At 37.0% G+C, this 27733-nt stretch overlaps 1 long non-coding RNA gene across 1 annotated transcript in view; it reads right to left on the bottom strand.

The window, feature by feature from the left end:
- Positions 1–523: 523 nt before the first annotated feature.
- Positions 524–27733, bottom strand: part of LOC107322229 — a 34280-nt gene continuing 7070 nt past the window's right edge. Inside the window, exon 3 of the long non-coding RNA XR_004309299.1 lies at positions 524–2006. This is a non-coding gene — a long non-coding RNA (uncharacterized LOC107322229). The remainder of the gene's footprint in view (positions 2007–27733) is intronic.

The following is a 27733-nucleotide window of genomic DNA, read 5'->3' as shown; positions in this document are numbered from 1 at the left end:
TGAATTCTGATGTGTGGGCTTCTTTTTTTTTTCCACTGGGGATGTGAGAGAAAGAATCACAGTGATAGCTGTGTAGAGACTTAGAGCACTCTAGAAACAATGCTGATGAAGTAAGTCACTACATGAACCTGAACAAAACAGGATAAAAAGAAAGCTCTACATTTGAAACCATTTAGTCTGGGCTAAGAACACGTCTGTGGTTAGGTATGGGTTTTCTAAGATGGGCTCTCTTGCCCTCAGTGTTCTTATTCTAATACCAGGTAAATCCTTTGACTTGGCATTGCTGAAACCTGTTTAACTGCACTGAATAATAAATGACGAAGATGAATAGTATCTTTGCCAATATCTCAATAGCAATTATAGTGTAAGATCTCACTGCAGAAATTCCCTGGATTCTCCATGACATTCATTGCCAGAAGAGGAAAAATAATCCCACAACTTGACTTAGCCTTTGCTCTAGTAAAAGTAAAAAATAAAACAAACAAACAAAGGGAAAGGGGAAGGCAATGAAAAAAAAAACACAGCCAAGCAAATAAAATACATCTTTGTGTTTATTTTTTAAAATCTTGATTATAAACAAGTACTTAAACTTTCCCAATCATCAAAAAAAATCAGCAACATATATGGGAGGAAGCTATGCTAGCAAGCAGAGGTTGCCTAGGGATTTTTCACATGATCATCTTGTATTGTTGCAGACTGTTCTTACACAATATTCTGGAGCTCTCAGTGGAAACCAACTGCCATCTAGACCTTGCAGTGTCTATTTTTTTAAATAGCTACATACCCTTACGTGATTTTCTAATGAGTAGTTTATTCACCGGATATTTGAGGCGATGTATATATGAAGCCTTTTCAAAACTAGACAGTTTGTACACTGAATACTGTACTGTCATAAGTCATATTGCCAAGTGTTCTCAAGACAGTCTATACTGTAGTAATATTTGTATTTTTTTTCTCTCGTTTATCATTTTAAATGGAAAAAAACAGTTAGAATGACAAGCCATTTGTCAATAATCTGATCAAAGCAGAGACACAGGGAGTAGGAGCAGATACTAGAACACTGCTGATAAAATTTAAATGTACAAGTATACTCTCTCCCCAAAACAATGACTAGTCTAGTCTCATTTTTGTTAATTATAACTCCATAATTTTACAAAAATGCTTGTAAATTTTCTGGATATTAATGTTAAAAGTAATTCCAGCAGGTTGTACTTACAAAATACTATTTCAGTTGTTGAACTTTATAGGGAAAGGTATATGTTTTAAATAGCTTTAATGTAAAAATCCCACAGTGTATGCCTAAAACAAACTAATGACCACTGGTGAAGCTGCAAATGGAATTGGGTAATACATTCATATGACCAGCAAACAGTATTAGATTTTAACACCAGCTAGTATAGAACATTTCTAATTTAACTTATGAGTCTAATTTAAATACTGAAGAGACTTGAGACAGAAAAAGTTGTTCCTGTATTATTTCTCTAACTTTATTTGCTTCCTATTAGAAACTGGGAAGGACATTATAATACTTGGTGTTAATTTGTTCATCTGCTTATGCTGTTAGCATTTCTTCCCTGCTTGTGGCTTTTTTTGCAAATATTTCATGTTCTTAATCCTGATTCAGAGAAACAATTGATTTTCTTGTTATGATTTATTATTATCGATCAGTGTGCAAATAACACATTGCTTTTGGCACACTGTACAGCCACAGTTAAGGTTATGAACTTTTTTATAATTCCCCTGTAGGGAAGAAGTAACTGTGGCTCGAGATGTGCAAATGTTCTTGTTCTGTGAACAGCTTTGTGCACATGAATAAACCCTGGTAAAGTCACTGAGATAATTCATATGCACAACTCAGTCCTATGGACAGACCACTTGGATTTTAGCTCAGCTGGAAATCCTCTTAGTCTTCCTGTCCTTGTGACGTGCATGTTTAAAGGCTTCCAAACTGGTTAATAATCATGAATGCTGAGAGTACGAGCCTACTTGATTTGTAGCTCTTTGCACTGAAAAACAAACAGACAAACAAACAAAAAATAGCTCTGTGTTTTTCATTTGTTTGGTTCATCAACTGGTTATTTTTTCTCAGTATTTGAATGTTGCCATTATGAAGTATACCAAAATGAAAGAACTTTGTTACCAAATTCCTTGCACAAAATAAAATAAGCACTGTTAACTTTTATCTGTGCCTCGTTTCCAGGTTTCATAGGCCTATCTTGTTTCACTATTACTTTCTCTAAATTAAAATTATCATTACAAAACTGTAAAACATAGCTAAAGGAAAAGACTTCACTCTGGCTGCAGATTAAAAATATAATGTACCATAAAAAATATACATATGCCCTAGAAAATACTATTTAGTAATAACTAAGTAAAGAAAAACATTTCTGACCTTCTCTTACATTAATGCTTTTTAATATTCACCTTGCTGGTGAGTGGGATGGCTTTCCCTTGACTTTTGGAATGAAAGTTCTGCAAGAACCTTCCATTCTGTAAAAGAGCAGACTTGCCTCCAGATAATGAGGTTGAAGTAGAGGAGGAATTTAAACTACTGTGCCCCAAGAATATTTGATTAATTGTATTTTCTGTTTTTCAAGAGTGACTCCTTCTTCTTAGACAAGGGACAGATGATTTGTTGCAATAATAGATATGGGTCAAGATTCTGATAATTAAGGAAGTGCCACCATGACGCAATCTCAACACTCAACATCTCAATCTGTCCCGCTTACATTTGTGCTGTGAAATCTTTCTCTTAATATGCCTTGTTCAGGTGAGTGGCACAGCATCTACAAAACAAAGCAATTAAGTATATTGAAGTGCAATGCTATTTCTGAGTAAAGCTTCTGATAATGGGACATTTTGAACAAAAGGTAGTTTTGTTAAAATCAGCCCTGAATGACTGAACATCTTGACAACCATTTTACTTATAGATAGTACGATATGGCACAGCAAAAGGTTTCCCCTGTAAGGGTTATATTTCAGGGTGGGAGTTTCCTCACACTTGTTCACATACATACAGAAAAAGGTGATTTGGTAGATAGTAGGAATGATTAAGGTCATTGGTTTTTCCACTTCTAAAAGTGGTAACTTTTGCTCGAGAGGCTTTTGCCTTCACAAATTTACACTCTCTGAATGAGTATCCGGCTAATTTTTCAAGTACAGTCTGGGACAACAATAGCATAGGTACTATAGACTGAGAACAAGTAAAAAATATATATATATATATCTTTTCTTTTTTTCATTTAACCCTGAACTATCAATACCTAAATAGCTGAAAGTAGAGCTACTGAATGAGAACTACTGTATTTCTCTGTACTGCATAGAGAAAAAAATAGATCTGGAGCAGAAAACTTTAGGCAAGTATGAGTCTAATATCATCTGAAGTAGATGAGATATTGATCCTTAATATAAACAAATAAATAAAGATACCCAAACCTTTTAGACTTTGAGTACTTGCAAAGTTAACAACCTCAATTTCAGAACACTGTTATGAAAAAAAATCCCTTTCTATAAAATTGCCATGAAACAGGACTTCTCTCGCTTTTCCATTCTGAGGACGACCGCACGCTTGTATTATCATGTGACAGGAGAAAAGTGCACAACTCCAAAAGTGAGAAACTTTATGTCCACACCTGCCCAATCTGATAAATGGAAATGTTCAAAAATCACAGCCAGTTTCCAGACTGGTCATGAAAACAGTAGCAGCGGCACAAAGTCCTAACCTTCCAACAGGGTTCATTCAGGATCATTGTTTTTCCTTGGGCTGTTTCTGGGAACTAAACATTGTTAGTTTAGTAGCATACACTTGATCAGGTCCACAAAGAAAGTTCTTCTGAATAAGAATAGCTCTAAACAGTGTCATATACCTTCAGCTCTTCAGATCTGAGCCAGCTCTGACCCAGCTCTGTACAAACATGGCTCCAAGCACTAAGCATACCTTGCCTTCTGGCTGCACTTTTTAATCTTATTTCAAGTTCCATGTTCTCCGTTTATGAGGCTCAAACAAAGCTGTTAGCACTCAGCCACCCTGGCTTGTAGCAACAGCATATTTTTGAGTGTGTTTTTTATTAGTCCTTGGGAAGGTCCTACTGTTCACCCTGCCTGCATGCAACAGTTCTGCTTGCAGCTGATGCAGCAATACCAATTTGAAACCTGTGATCTGACAGTGCTGCTGGTCACAGCTGGGCCACCCTCAGAAGTACTGCCTAGCTCTGTGAAGCATAGCATGCCTTGTTTCTTCCCCGGGAGGATCAACTGCAGAAATTTCACTAGATGTGTGCTGGCTTTTAGACTGGATTTGAGGGTTGGAGTAAAAGAAAAGGTTGAGAAAGAGCATAGTATGTGAAGTTAAGAAAGAGACACTGCAAAACTGAATTAAAGGGGTAAATTCATTCTCCTAAGCTTAACTTGTTACTAAAACTGCAAGCTGCAACAGCAGCAAGCATAGCGTGAGAGCTCAGCTCTTTGAAAATCCTCTACCACAAAGCCCTCTGCTGCTCGGTGCTAGCAGTGCAATAGCACAAAATGCTTCACACAGCTTCTGCTGTAGCCTTGGGTCTCAGCGAGTTTACAGTGGAGTCAGGTAAAGCCCCTCAAAACCTATTAGCCACATTTGCTGTCTGCCTGCTTCCCCCCAAGCTGAATCAGAAGCAAAGGCCCTGCTTATTGTCCCTATCAATTAGGAATACCAGGAGACTCAAACACTTTTTAAGCTTTTCCTCTGAAATGGTCACAAATTTACACCCTAAAAAATTAAAAATGTCATTTCTACAACAAGCAGGTTGAATGAGTCATCAGAAAAACAGGTGATAAAATTTTAAGAACAAGCAGCACATGCATGTGATTTTGGTACATCATTTTAATAAAATAGGATATGACACTGATTCATCCCTGCAGTAGGGAAGCAGCTCAACTGTGGGTCATAAGCCCACCTGACAACTTGACAATACAAGTGTCCACGGAAAGAAAACTTTTGCCTATTATCCAGAATCACTGAATCAGGAATGTTTTTATTTTAAATTGTGTGAGGAAAGTAAAATTAGACCTGGTGAAATTAATTTATTACTAACAACCACCACCACAACAACAACAAATAGGTTACTCAGTTCATTTTTTAGTAAACCTTATCATAATGTGCAATGCCAGAGAAAGTAGTCTTGAGTCTTAAAAATTTATTTTAAAATAGGAGCTTAGCCCCAGCCTACACACACACACAAGTTGTCACCGAAAGACATGCAGTTATTATGAAGAGGTGTACCTGCAGTCAAATACAGTGCAAATTTATGGAAAGACAAATGTAAATCAAATAAAAACCTTTTTGGAAATAGGCCATCACTGTTTTCCAGCTTTGGGAAAGGTGAAAAGTTTTAATAAGAAGGCTAACTAAATCCTTTCCTACAGTTTCCTCCTCCCCCTCTTATGGTATAGATTTCCCAGTATTAGTAGATCATTATGGATAAAGCACTGCTGCACTCTGACTTGCTTATTGGTAGGAATGTGCATTGGCTTGTGAACTTTTATTTGAAATTTTGCTACCAGATGGCTGCATTTTTGCAAGCCACCTGCCACAAGACTGAGCCATTCTGGCTCTGGTTTGAGCAGGAACAGTGACTGCTCCAGCTCCAGCTTCCTCTTTTGACCGTGCCAAGAAGTCATGAGGTCACAGATAAAGGTGGGAGTGTGCAAGATATTGAGTAGCATCTCTGGTAGGGACATATCTTGGAATAACTTCGGTCTCCGCTACCAATGTTTACTGGACTTTTAGGCAGCTAGGGTATGAGAGGAAAGGGAAAAGATAAGACCCACTAGTGGGTACAGATGAAGTTACAGTGACATACATGAAAGCAGCATCTATCTCTATAATCTGAATTATTACAGAAAATTGTCAATTACAAAAATCAGTATAAAACCCTTGACTGCTCTGCACTCTATCCTCTAGATTTAGTTTATTGTTTATAGACAGATCCTATTTAACTTTTTTCTTAACTACAGAATAGATGAAATGTTTTATCTCAAGATTCTAACTCTACACATTTTTCTATAAGAACTCAGGAATAATCAAAACATATTACTCTCTAGCACTTGCCCTGACAACCCATGTCAGCAGCTTCTGAATTTAGCTTACCAATGAAATGGCGCTGTTTTGTCATATCCAGAGGCTTGTCTAAACTGTGTACAGTAGATGTGCAGAATATTGAGTTTACATTTACAATTTTTGATAAACCAATATTAAAAACTGGAAGTTTCAAAGGTGGTTGAAGGGTACCATGGAGCCCTGTCAGGAGTTTGTGACCAGTGTGAAAGTCTCATGGTGTATGTAATTACATGCTTAATAAGCAGAAAAGTTCAGAAAATGGTACCTGATAAATCACAGCCTCAGAACAGGACTTTCACATGACATTTTTTGCTCTTTCAGTTTCAGGAAAGGAAGTCTTTCTATCTATCTCAGTTTTTGAAATGTAGTCTTCTCAGTAAAGTATGTTTCCGAAAAGAGAATTAAGTCAAGCAAGCATTTAAAATATTCTTTTTCAACAAACTCCAAGAAAACCTAAGCTGTTATCAACTGTAAAGCAAGCTAGAATGTAAACTCCAGACTTACTGTAGCTAGTAAGCCTTGAGGATAAGTTTATACTGAGTTTTCCTGAGAGTATAATTAAAACATTACACTGAAAAAGAAAAATATCCCTCCAAAACACATCAGAAATCCTTCTTCAGCATAGAAGATGCTATATGTGAGAGAGTGTGATTTCCATTAAGGAGACTGGCAAAGGGACTACACACACAGATTAAAATGAAGATTATATGAAAGTATGGTAGGTAAACCAAAGCATACAGCAAGTAGTACATTTGTTTTACATTAGAATGAGGATTCCAAAAAAGGTTAAGAAATCCACCCTTGGTTTTGTGTTAGAACATAAAGCTGACACATTTAAGAATCGCTAAAGTTTCAGTTTTCTCAAAGAGTTGGGCTTCACTCCTTTCCTTATTATCTGCATATTGCTACAACATAATATATTTTTATTCTCTGGTCACTTTGCCATCACTTTGACTGACATATTTCAAGAGGCTTTCAATGCCTTTGAGATGCTGGTATTTAGCGCCATATCCACTAGATGTCACTCCGTAGTCATAATGCTACCCATACGCACCATAAAAAGGACAGCTAACTATATGCTGATTTGTGTTTTTTAATTCAGATTCAAAATAAATACCATTCTTTCACTGTTTGAGCCACAGATGCAGTGTCTAAAAGGTTGTCATCATCACTTCAGAAAATACAACTTTAAGCTTGTATGTTGACTACTTAGAAAGCCTTGTTGCCATCTGGAGGTTACATACTTCTTTAATTTTTTATCAATTTTAAAATCGCTTTTGTATACTGATGGACTTGATGTTAATGGGTAATTGTGCCTCTGGACCATGAACACACTGTTGAACATTCTGAACTGCACAATGTCTAATGACATCAATCTTCAGTGAAGTTTTCTAGCTTAAGTGATCATGCCCCCTGGAATTTTGCCATTCAGAGCTGCTTGGAATTCAGATCCCCTCAAAAGTCATCCATTCACTAGGATGGATGGAGTTTATGTTACACTGCTTGCAGTGGCATGTTTCTAACTAAAGGGTTCTCTAGCTTCTACTTCCAGGCATTTGTTCTCATGTGGCTTTCAGGTACTGTATCACTATCCAGTTGTCTTTTCTTAGGAAACTAAAACCCTTTTTTTTTTTTTTTTTTTTCCCTCCAGCCTTCAAATGTTTTATTGTCAGTTTCTATAATCCCTCTGGCTTGCTACTCTTAGTTCCTAAGTGATTCAGGGATATCTTGCTGTCTCACCTTCTACTAGACCTGTATTTTCCCTGATGTAACCAGAGTCCCTCATGAAATCATGTGTCTAGTATATATTAATAGTCCACTTATTCCCCTCAGTCCCAAAGGAATTGTCTATCTCTGAGGCAGCCATGGAACTTTATCATCTCTTACCCTAATCACCAGCAGCAGTGACATTTTCAAACATGTTCAGAAATGACACAAATCAAATTCTGCTCAGGTCATTCCAAACAAATAATACTAAAAATGTCTATGTGCTATTCTTGCTATGTGCAAATTACTCCTTACTAGGAAATTAAACCTTCTGTATGATTTGTATAAAGTATCTTTGTGAAATGATGAGTTCATCATAACTCCATAATGAGGTGAAAGTTTCATAAGAAATAACCCCTTCCAGGTTCTGTAGAAAAGCCTCATCTCACCTTTGAAAAGAGCTTAGTTATGTTAAGGTATTCTCAGGATAATCTCCTATTCTCTGAGAAGATGCACCTCAAAGGAAGGCAAAGTTGCTATAGCTGAAGACAGAGGTCATGTCTAAAGGCCACAAACAGATGGACTTCACCGTGCCAGGACTCTTCAAACATACAATGAATGACACTTTGGGGCGAACTCAAGTGGCATTTAAGCAAACGTGAGCTGATGCTGTTTTGCTCACTAGCATCAGAGTTGAGTCAATTTCAGCTCAGAATTGTTCATTATAAAACTTGCAGTGGCTGTAAACCCCCCAGTTTCCGTTTTATGTCTTTTCCACAGGCTTAGAGAACAGAAGAAATTTTAATCTCAGTGGAGTTCTATTGAAACCATATTTTGAAACTCATTTAGAGGCCTAAATTGATCTGGACACATGCTATGAGATAGAGTCTAAAAATTATGAAATGCTCTGCATTGTTGTAGCAGGATCCAAAACTACCTATCCTTTCCCAGAATCACATACCCTTCCCCAAAGTATTCTTCAAAAGACCAACAGAGCTATATTTTTTACATTTACATTATTTTTAATGTCAACCTTGCTGGGGGTGGCAGTATGTCTTGTAGCAAAAAAGTAAATGACCCTTCTATACAGTGGGATTTTCATTTCAGTGTTTATTTTCTACCATTTTTCTTGTGATAGGTTGGAGAGTTTTTTGTTGCTGTTTTGTCTGTTGTTCTTTTTTTAAAAGAAACCTGGCTCTAACCTCTGCTTTGTAATGCTCAGATATATAAATGGGCCAAGAGAGTAAAAAATGTTAATGTGATCTTGCTATTGAACAATATTAAACTGTTTCATTGGTCTGAAATTCCGAGAGTAAAGACTTTAGTCTTCTTAACTGTGAGACAAACACCCATAGAATAATAATCTTCATAAGTGATAGCTACAAGGGCATGGAAAAAAAAAAAAAAAAAAAGAGAGAGAACAGAGGGAAAAGCAGGTGAAAGTTGTGGAATTAAATAGAGTTTTGATTTCTTTAGGCTTCTGTTATTCCTTTTCTCTTTGGCCACCAGAGTTTTAACACACAAAGCATGCTGTTTGGCATATCTATCAGAGGGTGCTAACAAGGGAAATAACAGGCCTTTTGATGGAAAAGAAAAACAGATGTTGATGTGAGCTGGAACTATTGTTGCCACTGTTGTTTCTGTGATAGCTTGATCTTACTTTCATAAAGACAAAGCAAGCTGCAAAAGGGTGGAAAACAAAAGAGTCATTGAGATTGGGAATAAAAAAAAAAAAAAGAGAGAGAGAGAAAAAAGAAAAAAAAAATATTCTGTTTCTGAGACTCTCACTATCAGAGAGTGGTAAGTTCCCAGCACAAGTTCTTACCTGTCAAACTGAGATCTGACATACCTCAACAAGTCAGACTATTATAGCACTGCATAAGCAGCCTTTGTAATGGCAGATTTTCTAATGCACTGCAAAATAACCCTAGCTACAGAAGTCTAATTCTCAAACAAAGCTAAATGAAGGGAAGAAATAGACAATGCATGAGGAAATCGGAAAAAAAGTAAAAATAAAAATCAGGAGATGGTGATATCAGGACTTAATGTTTCTGTGTCTGGTACTCATTAGGATTTTGTTGGAGTCAATGGAGGTGTTGATTACAGAAGTCCTGATGCTATGAGGACATGATTCCAGAAATGTCTATCCCCAGTGGTGGCATAATGCTGATATAAGACTATTGCATGTTGGAACTGTTCAGCCTGAAGAAGAGGAAGCTTAAGAGGATCATATTGATGTGTATAAATACCTACAGAGAGAGTGCAAGGAAGATGGAGCCAGACTCTTTTCAGTGATGCCCAGTGCCAGGACAAGAAGTAAAGGACAAAATCTGAAACACAAAAGGCATTATCTAAATATCTGGAAACAACTTACTGAGAGTGTGACAGAGCACTGGCACACATTGCTCAGAGAGGCTGTGAGGTTTTCTCCTTAAACATATTCCGAAGTTGCCTGGACATAGGCATGGGCAGCCTACTCTGAATGTCTCTGCTTGAGCAGAGGCTGGACCAGATGACCTCCAGAGGTCTCTTTCAAACTCAGCAATTCTGTGATTCTGCCACGAGCTCACTGTCCTTTTGCACTCACCCAAAATACTGTTGCTTTGTGGACGTGAAGAACATAGATTACTAATTTAAGTGAATTCCTAGCACACAAATATTACTCCATTAATTCCGTTAATTATACGTGCAAGCTACCTTTGAAATGTGATATAATCACATTTGACAAGCCCATTTTGATTGGATTAATTCATATTTACTTCTGTTGGCTTTCAGATTATAAGGTGACCTAATTCAACTTTTGCAATAGAAGGCTGAAAAAGCAGTTCCCAAGGAGATATCTCTTGATGCCACATGTTGTGACTACTGAAACTGAAAATAATTTTAATTCAAACCACAGGACTGTGCTTTCTATCAGGCAAAGTTATTTAGTCCTGCACAATTTGGAGGGAATCAGGTGGAAGTCACAATACTCCACAGTTTTGTTTTAAATGAGGCATATCTACGTTATCTGAAAACTCCAAACAAAATAGAAGTTGTACAAACAAGTGCAGAAATGTTTTCACACAGAGTTAATGTAGTGCAGCGGTAGGCACACAGTCAAGAAGCAGAAGAAGAAACAATCCAAGCTGTCCAAGGTCAGACAGCAGTCTGATAGATTTCAGTGCTTTAGTTATCTCATGCCAAGCTGAGGGCAATCTTAGTGCTCTTGGAAATAATGGAGACCTGCTTTTCTAGCTGTTAATTCCATGCAGAATCTATTTTCTGAACAGCAGTAAATGTGTCATCTGGTCTTTCTGGCTGATGTATTAAATCAGATACAAACAAACTCTTTTGTACTAAGAAAGATAGAATACACATCTCAGCCTGGTGGGGTAAAATCACTACAATAATATAAAAAGCAAGTGCACAGCAAAGGAAGAGTTAAAAACAATGATTTGTACTTACTATTATATGTTAGTCATTCCTGTGTAAGCATGGGAATAATGGTTGATGATGTGAGAGTTAGCATATAAAAATAATTATAAAATGATTCCATGTCTGAGATGAAGGAAATAACAGAGTGAAAACTCTTTCCAGTGAAGCAGCTGTTAATTGTGCTCATCAGCCTATTGAATGTAGACAAAAATAAAATGAACTCCTTACTGACTGCTCTTTGGAGAATTTTTTTCTTCCACTCTCATTTACTGCTCCAGTTCACGGTGTCTGCACTCAAACAGCACGTTTGTTGCAGGCTCTCTGCCATTAACTCTGTCACTGCATTTGGATCAGCACAAGCTTTTGAACACATCTTCTCCACAGGATTAGGGGTAAAGGAAAAAGCTCTACAGAAAGCATGAGCCTCTTGTCTCTTGAAAATAGTGCCTCGTGCATTCCCAGAGAGCACAGAGCGGGCTCCAAAGGCTGATGCCAACAGCTCAGAGAATCTCTGGTCTTGTGCTGAAGGAAATAACTCAGCCTCCTACTTTCTCCTGTCTCTATTCCAAGTGGAGAGGTTGCAGAGTAGAGAGAGATTATTTAAGAAGCAGTTCAAGGGAGTTAAGGTTTATGGCAAATAATTTTCCCCAGATACTGTTGTCCTTTTCTATAACAATGAAACAATAACAATTAAAATAACCTCAGCAATATTCCTTATCTAGTATGTTGTTTCTTTGCAATTCTTTCTGTCGTTGTTTTTATTGTTTGGATTTTTGTTTGTTTGTTTGTTTTTCCATTTCTTCTTTTTCTGCTAATTTTTAAATTTTCTTTGATTTTCCTGAAATAAAGACTTATACAACACTTTCCTAAACATCTCAAGATTGGCCACCTTTCCATTGTAAACAATACTGATACTGAGACATCCAGATTGAGAATATGAGAAACTGAACCAATTGTTATGCTTTTAGTGATTGCCAAAGTCTTTCCTTTAGATAAGATTCAACAATCAGCATGAAAGGACCCTGAAACCTTACAACTGTGTTCAAGCAGGATGCTACTTGTGCAGCATGAGACACATGTCTCCTCTCTCCTGACCTGGTACCAGTCACACTCAAGCAAACCATCCACAAGTTGTCTTAAATGCACCTAAGAGGAAGGAATCACATGGGATGCTTGCAGAAGCAGTTGTTCTACAGACATTAATTTACACAGCTTGGTCCAAAAGAAATGACTCCTATTTGTTTTTTTGTGGAATCTACAATAGATATATACAGCACAATAGATATATACAATAGATATATATAATAGATATTTACAATAGATATATAGAGCACAACAGCACTATTTGACAGAGAAAATTCTCTGCTACAAACATTTTTCAATACTCACCATTTTCAGTAGTGGTGAGAACTTGCATGCCATACACTTGAATATTTGCACCAGCAGAGTTGACCCACTGTCACCACTGCAAAAACATCACTCACCACCTCACTGTGTTCACATTCACTGTATGGTCCCCATAAACATTCAGCAAGTGTTCATGAATATCAATGGGCTTGATTTTTTCTGCATGAAGGAATTCTATGACAAACCTTTGCTTCATATGCACTTCCACTATACCATTGTGTCAGACTGTCCCTCTGCTGCCATCTGTCACACGGCAACAACACGGAATGGGATCCTGGCAGGAAGGTTCAACCTCTACTACTTTACCTCCAACATCTGCCTCTAATGTTGGGGGCCAACACAGTGAAACTGGAGGCATTACTTTCAGAACAGATCTTGTATTTTCCACTTTCGGAACAGTATGGAACAGCCACTCTGTGTAATACAAATATTTGGCAATGGAAAGAATCTCGGACTAGAAGGACATCTTAAATTGTGTATGCTGAAAAGTAGCTATTGCTTGTTTTTAAAGGCTATGTACTTGAAGCACTGAATTTCCATTTATTTTCAATGTAGTTAGAGACTATCAGAGAGACAGCTGAGGAAAAAAATGCAATTAAAAAAAACATAAGTCTCCAACATTAAACTCCTTTTAAAAGCTTTAAATATATGTGCAGAAAAGTCAGATTCCTAATATACTCAGAGCCCTACAATATTCATGTGAAAGGGAATAGAGCGCTCCAAAAATCCAAACTGCCTATTTAAAAACTGCAAAACTTATTATAATGGAGAACCTGCAAATGGACAAATATATTCAAGTTACAGTTTTCTTTGAAAAGACAACAGGTTTGTGACTACAAAAACAAAGGATATTTTAACCTTCACACCTCTGAACTTTCATAAGAACAGCACAGACGCATGCATGAGGGTGTTAATAAAGTATTCAAATTACAGTTTTAAAGTATATATTTGCAAGTGTTTTCATTAGTTTATTGCTGAGCAAGATATAGAGGGGATTTTTAAATTCTGTCTGTAATAGAACTACAAAAGGAAACCTCTTAATGTTCCTTGTGGTTAGGCAAATGTGTATCTTTTCCATACTCCGCAGCAATAAATGTAAGGGTAATTAAGTAGTAGTTAGGAATCTGCTGAGCGTTGCATGTCCTTAATGTGCTTTAAAGAAATTCTATCATTAGAGATGCATGGCATTCCTATTACTTGATAATTGCATTTTAAAGTTTGATGCTTTAATTATACTAATACACACAGGGTCATATTTTAAATTTAGTACCTTATTTTATTCAGTGAATGCTACGAGTTCTTGCTTCTAGATCAGTAAAATTTGATGGAAATTTGGAAAAGAACACCCCATCACTTTATCCTCATTCCCTAATGAAATGCTAACATTGCTTATTCAAGTTAAATTGAGTATGTTGGTTTAGTATGTTTTTTAAATTTAAAACAAATTGAAATTAAAAGCCTTTATGAAATTTTCAAGCTTCTTCTATCTCATTGAATTGTAACATCATAATGGACACACAATTGAGAAGACTGCATCACTCTAAGTAATTCTCCTGGTAGTACAGGCGATGTTCAAGTTCATTGATACCAGCTAAATATTTCATCATCTGCCTTAATATTGTAAGTGACCAGGTAACCCTTAGTGAGTTACTTCTGAAATCTCAACAACGACAACTGCAGAAGGCTGAAGTGGGGATCATATTTTTACAAGGGACTAGTAATCCAAAAGCAAACTCCATTTTTTGAAAGATTTGATAAGACACTTTTTCTGTAAGACTCATTTTTAGAGGACAGGTTCTCCATACTTTCTGAAAAAGCAGAATCCTCTTAAGTTTCTCAAGTTTGGAAAGCAAAATGATTAGCACTTTTGAAAGTCTAGCCTCAAAAGTAATGAAAATAGAAATTCTCGAAAGACATTAACCTCCTTAAAGTGGTTTCCACACATAAAAGCACTTGCTCTAGGCTGTAATTCACTCTTTACAGTTAAAGTCTGTCTCTAACCTGTAGCTGAAAAAATAAATAGGGACAGTCAGTTCTGTTCTGTCTATTTTAATTTTATAATTGCATCAAAACAGATGAATCTGTGTGTGTTAAAAATGATTTAGCTACAAGACTACAGCAACATACCAGTGACTCCAGAACTTTCAAAAGGGAAAGGAAAAGCAAGAGAAGTGAGTCTCACCCTTCAAATATAAATTTGAAGCAGCTTTAATAACACCAAAGATGGATTAGACCACGTAGGAAGGAAGCTGTTGATAGAAATTAAATGAAAGTGCAAAGTAAACGTGATTAGAAACTTTGAAAAGTAAAAGCCTGAACATACTTCGAATTGCCAAAAAATAGCGAAGTGGCAGATGAATTCAAGTATGATGCTGAAGTACAACAACAAGAAATCCTATAAAGCTATGCTGAACTGCTCCCCAGCCTGGGAGATTATATATATGTCCTCCTCCCATGACTTATCTCTGACCACGAAGTCCTCTGGGATACGTAGTTTTCTTCTGAGAGCTGAGTATTTGGGACGTTGTTATTCCACGGAACTGGAGTATGAACTTTTTAATGATCCATACTGCATATGATATTATGATGTGGAATATTGACAGCAACATTACAAAACCATGACATCTGTATTTATTTACCTGCAGCTCTCATTTTTCCAAACATTTGCTCTTCCCTTTGTTTCACTGGTAATGATATCTGGTGCTAGGGGAACATGATAAATAAAGGTAAAACTGAGAGTGCATCATCACCAAGTACAATTGAGGGCAGCTTCCATCTCCTCACAGATCTTAGAAGCTAGGAAACATAACTAGCAATCTACAGAGTGCTGCCTATGGGGGCCTAGTGTCTGACATTTATGGGGGTAGAGGGACACAGAGAAAGATAGAAAGGAAAGAGGAGAAACAAACAAACAAAAAAACAAAAAAAAAAACAAATAAAAATAGGCATCCAGGAGACGCCTGATGGCTATAAGTAAATCTCAGTCTCTAAGGAGAGCTGATGGCATGTATGCAAATAATCTCGAAAACACCTGCTTCATGAACAAGCTCAAGAACAGTTTCACCTGATAACCCACTGTGCTTCCTCTTTGGTAATCAAAAGGTAATCACTATGCTCCCAGAGTGATTAGGATTATTTTTAAATTCAATTTGCAATTGCTTGTCTTCAGGAAAAATGTTTAAGCAAATTAAGGCAAATCAACTAACTGCCTGCATGAAGTCACTGTCTGCACTCCCCTGCCATCTCCTACTTTCTGGTGGTGTTTACTGACCTGTATTACTGGAATTAAAGGAAGCAGAAGAATAAAGTGAAAATTTCTACATTTCCAGTACTTTCTACTTCCAGTATTTTCCACATCTGCATTCACGAGGTTTCAGCCATGCCTTGATTTAGATTTTGCCTTTTTACTAGCAAAAGAGAGGCAAAGAGAAACCTGTAGCCCCATTCAAACCTGAAAAAGTAGAAGAGCAATGATTTCCATACAAATTTCTTGTTATTTAAAATTATCTGACTTATTTAAGTTATTCAGATAGTTACACGTTTACATTTGTATTTATGGCTTATTTCTTTTCCTCCTCACTATCGAAAACCTTCAGTCCCTCCAGGGATGATTCTCCAACAAGTTTCCTTCTGTCCTCTCCCCATTTAATTGTGACAGAGCAAATGCAGAGCCGGGAATGGCTGTGTTCCTTTATCGCCAAAAATATTACAAAGTATAACTAAGAAGGGGAACATTTAGAGGCATTGTCACTATTTTCCATTCCAGAATGAGGAATCTGCAACTCAAATTGTCTTGCTTTTGTAGAGACAGAGCTGAGTTTGCCTTCCACTGGATGCCCATGTAAGTCAAAAGATGGTCATTTTTCTAGCACATAGTAAAGCCATTCAGCCACTGACTGCACTGAACAAGAAGACAGCAACAACTGTTTTCTTCAAAGAAAATGTTGTCAGCAAATCAGTGTTGACAGTCAAGAGAGGTTTGCAGTTACTGGATTCAAAATCAGTTTGTTCTATTGACAAGTTTTTGACTGATCACTAGGACAAACTGTTTTTGAACCAGATACATTGGAAACTGTAAAAGGTCTTATCCATATTGCTCTTCAGCAGATGATATTTCCCCCCCAAACAACATCCCAGATCATACCACCACTGTGGAAAAAAAAAAATAATAAAAATAAAAATAATAATAATAATAACAACAACAACAACATATGTACTCATAGAATTAATACTGGCCAAACAGGAAGAGTATGAAATGGAACAAATGAATACGCCCAAAGTAAGACTAATTCTATGATGTTGTCCTTTCTGAATATTTGGTAAACATTTTTAGCCCAGTATGTGATGATAAATATTACAAAGGATATGTTCAAAATACATGTACGATAAGCTCTGGGAGAATGCCATCTTGATTCTGCTGATGGTCACTATTTGTGCAGAGGCTCCCAGACACTCTTGGGTCACTTCACCACTGAGGATACATAGTGTACCTTTCCACACATTAGTGATGGCAGGAGGTCCAGTACTTCTTGCATGGCCTTGCTGAGGATAAAAAACATCTCTTTATGCTTTCCTACTCTTACACAGCAACAACAGGGCCAGCCACCCTGTGGCCTTCCAGGAGTCAAGCTGAAATTGTATTCTATTTCAGACTCCATAGGTAGCGAAACTGCCTATTTTTCTATGTCTGTGAGTACCAACATTCATGTATCTTGCCTAATGCAGCTATGACATTAAAAGATCCTACTGGTTCTAATTGGTCTTCCTGCGTCAAAGTGTTTTATCCATTCCACTTTAGGTAAAGCTCCATAGAGAGTCTATTTATAAATGTTGCCAACATGTGGTTAATGCTTTTGACCTTTGATGGTAAGTGATTCTAATGGTTATGTAACACAGCTGCAACATTTTCTTGTTACCATTCTGAATGTTCTTGTTTGGGAACAGTTTGATGGCCTCTATTTCCCCTTCTCTCTCTTTTTCTTTCCCTGTTTTTTAAAGCCTGCCAAATAAAAGGAATTATTTGCTCAAAGTACAGACCAACTGAGTTTTGCAGCAGCTCATGAGCAATAATCCACAGAACAGTGCACATGTCAGCTTCTGAGAAAGATATTGACATCTACTCTGTCGAAAGAACTAGCCCTTGTGCCAAGATTTTTATCAGTTTGGAGCCAAAATGAACATGAGGGGAGGAGGTAACTGCATTTGTGTTCATGGAATAAAGTATCTGCACTAGCATTTTTCTCATATGAAATGCAATTACTTCCAGGATTTCGAGCTAGGGAAGCTGATGGGATTAAGATGTGCCAAATTAGAATATTTAAATTAAGCAATTGCTTAAACTATAAAGGAGGATTTGGTCTATATTAGCGGGGGGAGGGGGATGTTAAACTTTTAGAAAGTTATGATTGTGTGTGTGTGTGTGTGTGTGTGTGTGTGTTTTCATCAACACAAGTACTCGTTTGAATTCACTGCTGTAGAGGTTTCCTGTAATTCTGCCCTATCTATATCTGTTTATTTAATATGTGATGGACACACTGGTGCATGCATGACTTTGGAGTGATAAGTAGTAGTGGCAGCAGATCCTAGTCCTGTCTGAAGACTCTTACTGAAACAACAACTGTTGCTATTATGGGAGGTATTTAAGCTCTCTCAGGTCAGCTGCATGCTTCTACTAAAATTGTTTGTAGGTAGCTACCTGTAGGGAGTCTTGAGCCACAGGGTCACCATCTTGAAAAGAACTGCTATTACCTATCTTTCTGTCTAGCTGAATTCTTAATTCCCTAGGTTTTTCCAGTAAACAGCATCCTAGAGGAACACAGACAATGTTGCTTCACAATTCCTGATCCAGATACTGGATTTGTCTACCTACATTTGCAGGCAATATGGATGAGCCACTACCTTCAGTGCCTTCTGGAGTAACAAGAAAACTGATATAATGATCTCCCAGTTTCCTGAAATGCTGTTAAATTTATTTTAGCAGTGCAGGAATTAGATTTTAAACTTTTGGTTTACAGTGCAGGAGAGTGAATCTATTGTGGAAAAAATATTGCCATTGTTTCTTTATTCTTTTTAAACTAGTGGAGTGGAACAGGATATATCCCCCTAACTATTTTGTTCTCAGCAAAGGAACAGGATTGCTAGAATTTCAGTATGCATAAACATCTGGGAAAAGGCCAGGGCCAGCAGTACCATGCCAACATGGTGTCATCACCTACTTCCACAACAGAAACTGTGACTGAAAGCAGTTTGGTTACACCAGTAGTTCAGATTTTCTTGCTGGGAGGACATTCATTTCCTATATCAAACACTGAAAAAAGTACTGCACCTATGAACCACAGTATTTTTTCTGAGGGCTGGCAGAGAGAGGGTTTGTACAGTTTTAATATTCCCACACCAAAATAAATAAATAAGTAAATAAATAAATAAAAGGAAAAAAAACAAAACCATCTCCCAGGAGATGAAGAAGAGGATAAAAGAATGGCATTGCATTTACTTAGATGTTAGGAAGAAATTCTTCACTTACAGGGTGGTGAGGCACTGGCACAGGCTGCCCAGAGAAGCTGTGGAGGTGTTCAGGTCCAAGTTGATGGGGCCCTGAGCAGCCTGGTCTGGGTGGCAGCTAGCAGCCCTGCCCATGGCAGTGGGTTGGGAGTGGGTGGATTTTGGGGTACCTTCCAAACTAAACTATTCTATGTTTCTATGTGTGCTCTGTAGACAAGTAAAGCAAAGCATACAGCTTGTAAGAACCATGTCACATAGAAGCAATGATGTACTGAAAATATCACTTATTTCAAGTGATTCTGGTGTGAAATCCAGTTACAGTTTAAATGCTGAAGAACCTATGGTACTGTAAGAATCTATTTGCATTAACAGAGTCATGAAGCAGTCTTACCTCACACCGAGGGCACTTTCTGATGGCCATACATCACTGCGCAAAAAACAGCTTTTTAGTCCAGAGGAGGAATGACTTTTAAATGATCCCCACTTAAAGTACTTTATTCCCACTTCATTATGGGCTAGTCACAGCATAAACACTCACATGTACTGTATCACCTTTAGATGAATCTGTTTCAAAAGATGAAGGTATACAGCTGATGCTCTCCAGCTGTTAACAAACTCTGCACACAGGGCCAGACCAGTGACAGTCAAGAGTGAAACCCCAAAACACCTGCTGTGTGACTACTGGCTCCTCAGCACCAACTGTTTTGCTCTTCAAGCCTGCTCTGCTTGGGCTACAAGTTCCTAACAGCCACTGAAACACAACTTCACAGGAGCTATAGGCATCTGTTAAACATAAGTGTTGGAGGCCTCACTTATAATCTTGAATTCCCTGCCATCCCTAGCCTAGGGTAAGTTCATTGTTGGCTACTCCCCTAGAGAAGGGTTTATTAACAAGACCTCCTGAAGCACTGGTTCTTTGTGAAGCTGAAATATTCAACAAGCAAGCAGTCAGGAATATCACACAGTGGCATAGTGGCACCTGCACTTCCCATACTTCTGCTCTGACTGGAGGTGAATTTTCACACGGAGCCACAGAACAGGAGAAGTTGCCACCTTAGCATTAGAAACCAAACTCCAGCATCAGCAGCCACAGGCCACCTGTCTGAGATGCCGTTTTGGAAATGAGTCTTCAATATGAAGAGATCTATAAGCAGATATTGCACATGGGCCATCTTTCAGTCACAAGCTATGCAGTCTGCTTCTCCTGCAGTTAACACCAGCTTTCTGAAGCATGTTGTCTAGTCAGAAACTTGGCTACCATAAGGAGTCTTTGAGGCAAGTACCTCTCCCAGTACACCTCATAGACAGCTTCAGCACCCAAATGAGGTTTGTGAATTCCTCTCCTGGAAACAACTGTCTGAAAATTAACTTTAGCAATGCACAGTAAAACTACTATTACATTCACCACTGGATCTGGACCAAATTGTGACATCTGAGGCCAGTGCCAAAAGTAGGAGTGGAATTCAGTTATTTCTTTTGCATGTTTTGACTATCTGAATCACATTTACAGATACACAAGTGACAGAACATGGTTAGTGTAATGGATACATACAGTCAGCTTTTTCATTGGCACACAAAAATGGGACTTTAAGTTAGCTCCTTCAGAATATTCTTTGCTCTTGTTACTTACTGCCACTAATACATCCTTCTGTTGTGTACTAATTTGAGTCAGTAAGAGATTGTCTGTGCTGGCAGAAGAGTATACAGATGTGATGACAGTTATTCTTGACTCAGTGCTTGCAATATATAGCCTCCAAGGACACTTTCAGCCAATATACTTCTAACCTTCCTCAGTTATGAATTACAGTCTAGGAATTCCATTACATGCTCATCTGTAAGCATGCATATGGCAGAGTGACTTACTCCACATGTTTCAGTAATGGGACTATGAGAGTAATTAGGGTAATGTGTTAATGTATGGCCCCTGAAGGACTTGTCTGGGAAAATAAATAAATAAATAAATAAATAAGAGGGGAGAATAAAGAAAAAGAGAAAGGGAGAGTGAGAGAATCATGGAAAAATAAGTAATTGACAGCATTTTTTCACACTCTTAGCCAGACAACATCTGCTCAAATTAGACTTTGTGAATTTGATATGATCTGAGCAGCAGATCTGGTCCAAAAGCCACCAGTAACCTTTTCCTTCCTTCTTCCATTTCTACAGCAATAATCAGCTCTAAAAACAGAATCCTTGGAAAGGGATTTGTGCTAACAGATATTTTTATGCCAAATAGAGCTTTATTAATGTCAGTAAAATCAGCATAGGTATAAGAGACTGCTCATTAAAAAACGGAATCTCCATATTCTCTCTTCCAAGAACTGAAATATTTTAAAGGCAAATGCACTTTTTATTCATCTTTTCTCCCTGGTGACAAGTTGCTATTGGACACCTCATTTAATAGATACACAGACACTCCCTGTAAAGAAGAGTGAGAAAATTTATCTCATCTGAAAATTGATTTGCTCTGAGTGAGAAAATCTATATATCCAGTTCACTTAACATGAGGATTGCCATTCTGAGCAATGCTTAAACCGCCACATCCACCTTCACTTTGCTTTCTTTTTTGGGGGAGAGAGGGGGGATGTGGGGGTTAAAATAATTAAAAACAGAAACTGGGTTGGGGAACCCTAAAGTAAAAGCCTCCCTAAAAACTGTAATTCTTCTGCCAGATGTGTTGGATCTATAGAGCGAGTTATTAAAATAAAGGGAATTTGAAGCAAGAAAAAAAAAATGTGCCTATTTAATTTTACAACTAGAATTATTCACAAAATGTAACTTTCAGTGTCCCATGCAGACCAAACTGTAAGATATTATACATGACTATTTGAATCAGAAATGCTGGCACAACCATCTAGCCACTGCACAATGTACAGCGTTCATGGCCATCCAAGAATACAAGAATAGTCATACCAGGCCAGATCAAAGAGTTTGTCATGCAGTCTCTAACAGCAACAAATAGTGGATATCTAGGGATAATGTACAGAGTAACACTTTCCCTGGATAGTCTTTGAAAATCAACAAATGACGGGCAGTTATAATAATTTATAAAATGTATTGGATGTCACAAACAACAAAATTAAATTAACCTGTGATCTGGCTATTTGCATTCCATAGGCAGAAAAATAAAAGCCAAAATTAGTTGTTACTCATCCTAAGTTATTTGGTCACACTGAAAACTATTTTGACATATGAAAATCTTTACAGATGTTTTTTAGCTAGTTACTACACGTCACATAAAGCACATTATTTGTTTAAGGTTTAGCTACAAGTTAGAAAACTTCGGGACCATCTATAAACTTAGATCAACTTTTAAAGACGAGGATAGATACTTCTCAGGAATTATTTTCCCTCTTAGGCTGCACCCAGAAGAGCAAATCAATACCACAAGGGTGATGCTATGCCTATGTTTGCAGCAAAACAGCAAGCTGTTGGTGATTTTCTTTTAGTAAATGGCTCATTATATTCGGAGAAAAGGCACTCATTGTCTATTTCTGAAATTACTTTGCCTCTAGGATTTTTCTTTATTAATGAAGTATAGTGTCTTTTGAAGCCAGTGCTTAGAAGAGTTTGCTTTATGGAAAAAAAAAATCTGAACATTTACACATGATTTCATATACATGGCATCTTTGTCATGTTAGGAACGAAAATACTCCCCCACAGCTACTAATGAGAATTCTCAGCTTTTTTTAATGCTGTTCAGTTATTCACTTTTTATGCTAAGTAGGAAATGTCATATAACAATAAAATTAAGCTGCTTACTAGAAATGTGCAATAATCCATCCACACTCGGGATAGCTAATGAAAACAGGGATTCATCAAGTTCTGCTGATAGATGAGACTAACCGCATCCAGAACATGTTTATCTAACAGTCTGACAACAGATAAATATATAGTCTCTCTTTTAATTAGAAAATCTGTCTCTCTCAGTTTGATTGTATGGAACATAAAGATGAATAAAATGAGGATACATGCTGTATATACTGACTTACAACTTCATTAAAGAGAAAAGATGTTTCCAAGATTGCTTAACCTGGCAATCAAAGTGTTTGTGCTACAACCCATTCAAATTGGGGATTTCTAACCAGGCACATGCTTAAAAGAACAAAGGGATCTGTCTTCTTTTTCTTCTGGTTGCTATGAAGACCACCCTCAAAGAAGAGAAGCATGCACTTTAAGAGAAAATGTAGGTATAAAGTCAACCAGATGCTGCTGTACAAAAGAGGATGAGAGAAATTATGATTTTGGGTGTTGTAGGTGAAGGGCCTGAAAGGGAGAAATGATCACCTCCTTCCCACCAGTCATGCACAAGCTGAAGTTCAAAGCTCAGATTGATGCCATTGACGGCACAATCTGTCCAGGCAAAGAAAATGGGTTGCAGTTCTCCAGTCCTAGATGGCCATGCCCTAGATGGTGAAAAGGTATTCAAACTGTAGCTATTAAGGGGGCAGCAACACACTGTGCTGCCCCTGGTAGAAGCACTATTCTCTCTTGCAATCAAGAAGGAGCAATGGGAGTCAGGTGGATGAGGCTCTTATCCTCGGGCTCTTCTCCTCTTCTTTTTTCGCTTCTTGTTATTTATCTGTCCTTTCATCTCTCTTTTGCTCCAGCAGACCTTAGTTCTTAGGTCAATCCATAGTGCATAGAGATTATTTTCCATTAAATTGTACTGAAAAGACAGGATACTTGTATTGCTCAGGCTCAGGTGGGGATGAAATAATGAATGAGGCTGAAGGCTGTGTGCTCAGCAACTTGATGATTTCTATTACAGACCTCATTGTTAGGAACAGTGAAGATAAACTCTTTTTGGCCTAAATGGAAGAAATAAAATAAAATAAAATAAAATAAAATAAAATAAAATAAAATAAAATAAAATAAAATAAAATAAAATAAAATAAAATAAAATAATAAAATAGTTAAAAAGGAGAAGTTGTAGACATGTCATTCTTTAAAGCAAGTAGACTAGGAAAAATAGATTATTTAAACAAATGTTGGAAAATTATAAACAAAAAAGTGTTTTGTTCTCACTACAACAAATCATTTCTTAGACTTTTTATTTTTTCCTTGGACTCTGGAAAAAGAATATTTTTATTGACATATGAGTTATGACACAGGAAAAAAATTGACCAAATGGCCAACAGAGAGCGCGAGGCGATGTAGTGGAGGGCTGCAAAGTGGTACAGTTCCTCTTCCTATGACATGACCCATCACAGGCCCAGCAAGGCAAGCTGGGATGGATAGCATTTCAGAGCACTCTCCTCAGTGGTTGCTTGTGCACTGATGGAGCAAGGGAAGGTGTAGTCTTTTGCATTTGTATTCTTCTTACCTATCAACTGAGATTCTTTTGCTTTTTCATTGATATTCTTAGCAAAGAAAACTTCCAGTTTCACTGTAGCTATTTTTGGTAATGCTCACTAGGTGGATGTATGCTAAGGAGCATAAGAAATTTGTGTATTTCACTTAGAATTTAGTGGGCTTTGACAGAGCTATCACTTTGACAGAGTTATCTCCAGCTAAAATGTGTACAATTTTAACTGCACTTAACTAAAGTGAAACAGACAAGTTGTTATTCTATTATGAATGAAGCTCTTAATTAATACATATACTAAAAAATATCAAAAACCTATAAGCAACTGACAGTATCTGTACTGTGTACAGTACTATTAATGTGGAATGGCTCCAGTTCAGAGTCTTTTGAAATTCTTCTAAACAAAGTTATCCACTTTGATAACCAATAGAACATACCACTTCAGTGTTAATCACTACAGGAAGTGTTCAAATATTCTACTTGCAAAAGCATGGAATGATTTTTATATATATTTTTTCCCACTGGCACACTGAACACTACAAATATATTTGCAAAACAGAAGAAGGACAGAGATGTAAACAATACCAGTCAATAAATATTTAAATGTGAATCTGCAGTATATTAAAAAGAATGCTTTAAGCAACTGTAGATAACAACCTCCTATTCAGAAAGTAAATCCTTTCCTGAACTGCTCCCTTATTTGAGCATTTTTATTGACTTGTGTATCAGAGGGTTTTTTAAAGAAATCTCTCTTCTAGGTTTCTTTGCTTTCAATACCAATAAAGAATGACAAATCTCACACACTGAAACACTGATTACAAGCAGCTCTTGATGGGACATAAGGCCCAAGAAAATATTTCAAATACTGAGCTACACATAATATTTTCCCTATTTCCCTCTCTACTGACTAATACAAACTTTACGTAGTGGTAGCATATTGCCACAAATACCAAGCCTTCATGCTACATGTTAAGAGTGCACATGCTCTCTCATTACACTTCAGTTCTGCACCTGCAAGCTTTTGGAATGCAGTTCACCAAAGCAATACATTTTATCCGAGGTGAGAAAACTTAAATTCTGAAAGATGGAAGTGCGTAACTATATTAGCCTCCATGGAAACTGGAACCAATTTTCAAGTCCTGGTCTCTTCAGTGCAGCTCAACAATATAAATTTTCAGCACAGTGTCTGTAGATGTTCGGAACACGGAATCAAAGGGAGAGAGACAGGCGCAGTGGTGGTGTATGATATTTTCACACCACATCTCTGCAGATTGGCAGGGAATGAGCACAGGAGTTCTTCCAAAGAGGAAAGTGACATACTAAAAATAAAATCAAATAAATTATTATTATTATTAATAATAATAATAATAAATGAGTGCCCTTAAAATTGAGACCTCTTCAATTTCCTCCTTGTCTCAAATCTTAGGAAGAAGAAAAACTCATTAAAGATTATTATGCCAATTTAGGAGCTATAAAGTGTTTAAGCTACCTTGTGGCAGGTTAGATGGGTCTGATATGGAAACATCAGTATAAAAGTCAAGATCTGAGATCAGTTTTCAACTCAGTCAGAATGTTTTCTGATTTTGTGACAACTAGTAGCTTTTCTGTGCTTTTTTTCCTGGCACACTGCCCATTCCTCTATCTCCTGATCAGAAAAGAACAGACCCAATACTTCTACTTCATGTTTCCAAGCTGTTTTTCTTTTAGAAATGCTTTATAGAGACTACATTTTCTGTTTAGTATCTCTTCTCATACATTTCACTCATATGTTTTAATTGCCTGTACCATAAATCTTTGGGATAAGCTCTCTCTGTTCTAAGAGAGTCCTTAACACCAAAGCTTGTTAACAAATCTATTGATATTTAAGAATAGGAAAGTTCTCTAAAGCAGTATATCTGAAACTGTAGCACACCTCCAAGCTGGCTGATCATACAGGTAGGCTCTGTTGTTCCACATGCACAATTGTTATGTGCTATAGAAACTGGAAAGATGTGAAGCCTTTCCTGATGAGGAGTACAAGTTATTTTCTTTCTCTTTTCATTGAAAGAGAAATTAAAATTTCAGGTTAACTCAAAACTAGGCTCAGATTTGTTGTAACATTTCACTTAGGTAATATCTCATAAGAATAACTTCTAACTTTTCTTTAGCAGTGAATTGTTGATCACATGTAATCTTTGTTGAACACAGTATTTAATTCCTCAAAGAAAAGTAATTTTAGGAAGTAAATCTACTGTTTCTATGTACCATGGTTTCTACCATTTCATTCCCACATTAGTGGTAGATAAACTGAAAAGCTAACTGCTCTATATGAAGCTTCGAAGCAAAACTCATCAGTTGCTGGGACATGGGGCTAAGGAAAACTATGCACAGGCTGTTTAACTATGAAAGAGTATAGTTCAAATATAAATTAAAGACTTGGTAAAGGAATTATGAGATAATATTATGGCTTGAGTTATACAAAAGAAATAAACAGTTGTTATATTGGCTCCTTTTAGTATTTCCATTTCTGAGCTTATGTTAATTGAGTCATTCACAAAAGGCAAAGCCATAACCAATGAAATTGAAGAATACCCATACCTATTAAATGTTACAAAAGATTATGAAGAAACCCACTGTTATGAATTCATTAGCCAGTGGTAGGCAAGTACTGGTTAGCATGGCTTCTATACTACATGGAAACATACTGGTGAATGTGAAAGCCTTTTGTCAGGTATGAACCAAACTAAAACACTGTCTTTCTGAAATACAATAGCATTAAAGACACGCTGAAAATATTAATTCAATTTAAGACACTATGCTAAGAAATTTAAAACTAAAAAAAATAATAATAATAAAAAAAATTTAAAAATGAAATACATATAGTAATCCAGGGAAAGAAATTAATTAGTGTAGATCCAAAATGAAACCATGTGAAGGCTCAGAGGCACAAGGTACAGTGTTTATTTATTTACTGTGGTTACATCAGAACACAGTGTATCACTGATGATTTTAGTTGTAAATTGTGTTAATAGCCGCTTGAGTTTCTTAGGAGGGAAACTAAGTTGCTTTTTACAGCAAGTAGAGAACTATGAGCATGCAATTTGCATGCTACTTGAAGAACCAGAATTCAAACATGGTGGTTATTTTTAAGGTGGAAAGCATATCTGCATCTACGATTGTAAAGCCAAAGAATCTTTTGAGTGGGAAAGGATAATTAAGGGTCATCTAGTCCAACTCCCCTGCAATGAACAGAGACAGCTATGATTAGATTAGGTTGTTCAGAGCCCCATCCAGCCTGACCTTGGATGCCTCCAGGGACAGGG

This window comes from Coturnix japonica, chromosome 1, assembly GCF_001577835.2.
Source record: "Coturnix japonica isolate 7356 chromosome 1, Coturnix japonica 2.1, whole genome shotgun sequence".
NCBI lineage: Eukaryota > Metazoa > Chordata > Aves > Galliformes > Phasianidae > Coturnix > Coturnix japonica.
The sequence above is the reverse complement of the archived record's forward strand: the minus strand, read 5'-3'. Positions and strand labels throughout refer to the sequence as shown.